At 43.6% G+C, this 3498-nt stretch overlaps 1 pseudogene; it reads right to left on the reverse strand.

Moving 5' to 3' along the window:
* Positions 1-2197: 2197 nt before the first annotated feature.
* Positions 2198-3150, reverse strand: LOC132498979 (large ribosomal subunit protein uL30-like; annotated as a pseudogene).
* Between the last annotated feature and the right edge of the window lie 348 nt (positions 3151-3498).

The following is a 3498-nucleotide window of genomic DNA, read 5'->3' on the forward strand; positions in this document are numbered from 1 at the left end:
GCAGCCACCAAAAGATTCTGACGAATATAATTTCACTGCATTATACCTATATTTACCTCAACATTCTCATACAATGATTTCTGGGTAAACCAGATTTTATTGAAGGGTTGGTGTATCTAAAAAGAATGACCACATGGAGGGTTGTAATAATAATATGATATAGTATATTAATATTATTATGTTAATATAACATACCAGTTATATAATAATCTAATCTAATAATAATCTAATATAATTATAAATAATCTATAATATAAAAATAAATACCCTAAACGTTATACACTAAATAGAGCATTTCCCATAGTCTAAGAGAAAACAACCCAAGAAGTTGAACAATTCATAGGGTGTTTTCTCATCAGTGTTCCATACCCAACCTTACACCTCTGTCCTCAGATATGTGCCTCTCTTAAAAAAAAATGCCTCTTGTTTCTAAACTCCCATGGGAGAAACTCCACCCACCTTTTAGGAAATCCTACCCTTATACACAGAATTTGGTTTTATTCCCGGGTCCATCCCTCTTCCCTAGCATTGCATTTCCCCAAGTCTGAGTTTTTCAGCCTATAATAATGCCCAGGGCTGGGAGTGGAATGAGGGAGAGTGGTGGGAAGGGGTGGCACCAGCAGGCCAATCCAAGGTGACCTCTGGAATTTCAAGTGCCTCAGAGTAGCCCAGGGCGGCCGTGGGTGTCCCAAATCCAGACTGCTTTTCAGGTCTCCCTGCTAGGGGGAGTGGCAGACATTTTGTCCAAGTATTTCCTCTGGTCCCACAATTAACTGTTGGATCACACACATACAAGCACTAACAATTCTCAAAGGCAATGTCGTCTAGAAAGCAACGATTTTCTAAGCATCCCCCTGGAGTCTTGCAGAGTGGTGTCAGTTCTTTTTCTTGATCCTACCTCTAACCTTTATTAGAAATGATACTCTCTCAGTCATGATGTATAGGAGCTGATTAAATTTTTAGCCCAGGGATCCTCCTCCTCCCCAGTGTCCTGGTCTGGGGGAAGTGAGATGGGAAGTTGTCTACAGAGGGGACAGTTTCATTAACTTAGTTACAATATCTTTCACCCCTGTTGGGTCTGGGGCTCCTTGAAAAGTTCTAAGTTTCACAGCCAGAGTAGATAGTTAATAAACAGGTGCTGGATTAACGAGTGACATCTGCCATGGTTATATTTAGGAGTCATCACTCGTGAATTTGTTAATGGACTTTATTTATACACATTACTAAAAAAGTGGATTTGGAGTCTTTATTTTGGGCCAAGCTCTTGCTTTTCCAGAAGTTGCTGATTAAGATGAAAATATCCGAGAAGGAAAATAAATCCTCAAGCTCCAGTAAAATGGAATCAGTTCCCATATTGGCCAGAAGAGGGCAGAGTCCCTGTGGGAATGTGGCAGGATAGATGTATTTTGATACTGCAGAAAGGTTTTGGAGCATAGGCACTGGCTAGGGAAGGGAAGAGTAAGTGTCAAAGAGAGTCTGGTGGTGGACAGAGGAAGAAATAATTTCTAAAAGGTGACAGAAGATTTTTAAAATTCTGTTTACTTCATCCAAATTCATCATTCATTTATTAATTTATTCCTTTATCAAACATTGCTGAGCACTTACTATGTGTCAGACTCTGTGCCTGGGGTGAGCAATGCAGAGATGAACACAGCAGACATGGTCTGGGGAGTGTACAGACCAGTAAGGGTTACAGGAATTAAACAATTAAGTGTGTGTGTAATTAATGATTTTGATAAGAGCTATGGAAGAAAATAACAGGATGTTATGAGAACTGCTTTAAGTTGGAGGAGATCTCTCTGATAAGATGAAACCTGGTGGTTGAAGAGTCAGGTGGAAAGTTAGGAGACACGTGTTCCAGGCAGAAGGAATAGCTTGTATGAAGGCCCTGAGGTTGGAGGGGGGTTGGAATCTTCAAGGAATTAAAAGCAGGTCAGTGTGGCTGCACAGGGGTAGCGACTGCACAGGGGTAGCGGCTGCACAGGGGTAGCGGCCGCACAGGGGTAGCGGCTGCACAGGGTTAGAGGCTGCACCAGGGTAGTGGCATGAGATAGGTTTGGAGAGATGAAGGAGGATCATGTGGGGCCTTTTAAGCCATGCTCAAGGGTTTGGATTGTCTTTTTCTTTTTTCTTTCCATTTGAAAGCAGTCATCGTTTATTAACTGACCAGATTACAGAAATAATCAAGGTAGATACATTAGTTCATCCTTCTAATAAGCCTATTGATCTGGTGCCAGCATCTCCACCTTCTAGAAGATGGGTGGTCTTTTTCTTCATTACACCTAGTGGAGAAGACAATTTGAAGGGTCACGGGAAGTTGTTTGCTTCTCTGAAATGTTTTCCAACAGAACAGATCTCATGAATCAGTTTCTCCATGCAGATGATGCCACATTTACTAAGTGATTGAGCAATCCATGTGTTATCTGTCAGGGCAATTAACTTCTTGTTGATTTTGCCATAGCCAAACTTGTAGATCAGTTCATTTCCTGACTTCAGGTTTGGGTACCCCCAATGTAATATGTGCTTCCACAATCCGCAGCATGTTGACTGAAGCCTGGTTCAGCTTCACAAAGGTGCCACTGAAGATCTGGAGGAGGCGAAGAAGCTGCAGCACCTTTCGGACCTTTGAGCTCACACCACTGCTACCTCTGATCCTGATGACAAGTGCCAATTTGGGTTCCTCAGGCACATAGAAGTCGCCAGCTTTTCTTGCCATCCTAGCCATTCGAATATTGCTTCTGTACATCTGCCTCTACACCTTGTAACAGTGCTTAGCCTTTTCATTGATAAACTTCCTCCTTGCCTTTCAAAGCATCTTTTTTTTTTTTTTTTTTTTTTTTTTTTTTTTTTTGTGGTACACGGGCCTCTCACTGTTGTGGCCTCTCCCATTGTGGAGCACAGGCTCCAGACGCACAGGCTCAGCGGCCATGGCTCACGGCATGTGGGATCTTCCCGGACCGGGGCACGAACCCGTGTTCTCTGCATCAGCAGGTGGACTCTCAACCACTGCGCCATCAGGGGAGCCCTCAAAGCATCTTTTGGATAACTTCTCAGGAGCTTGATCTTCAGCTCTGTGAAATTTCTTTGCTTTTTCTTAAGGGTTTCTGGTACAGCGGGAACCTTCTTTTTCTTCTCTTCTGCACACTCCATGATTCCAGCCAGAAAAGAGCAGGTTTGGATATTCTTGTACGAGCAAAGGGAAGCCCCGCAAGGGTCTTAAGCAGAGGCATGGATCATCTTATTCATATTTTGAAAGATCAGTCTGGGGAGTTCCCTGATGGTCCAGTGGTTAGGACTCTGAACTTTCACTGCTGAGGGACCAGGTTTGATCCCTGGTCAGGGAACTAAGATCCCACAAGCCGCGAGGCCGGCCCCCCCCCCAAAAAAATCACTCTGGCTGCAGTGTGGAGAATGAACTGGAGGGCTATTGAGGGAAGCAGGGGTGTTAGGAGGCTGTTACAGTAGTTCAGGGAAAAGACGCTGATAGCTTGGACTAGG

Source organism: Mesoplodon densirostris, chromosome 11 (genome assembly GCF_025265405.1).
Source record: "Mesoplodon densirostris isolate mMesDen1 chromosome 11, mMesDen1 primary haplotype, whole genome shotgun sequence".
Classification (NCBI taxonomy): Eukaryota; Metazoa; Chordata; class Mammalia; order Artiodactyla; family Ziphiidae; genus Mesoplodon; species Mesoplodon densirostris.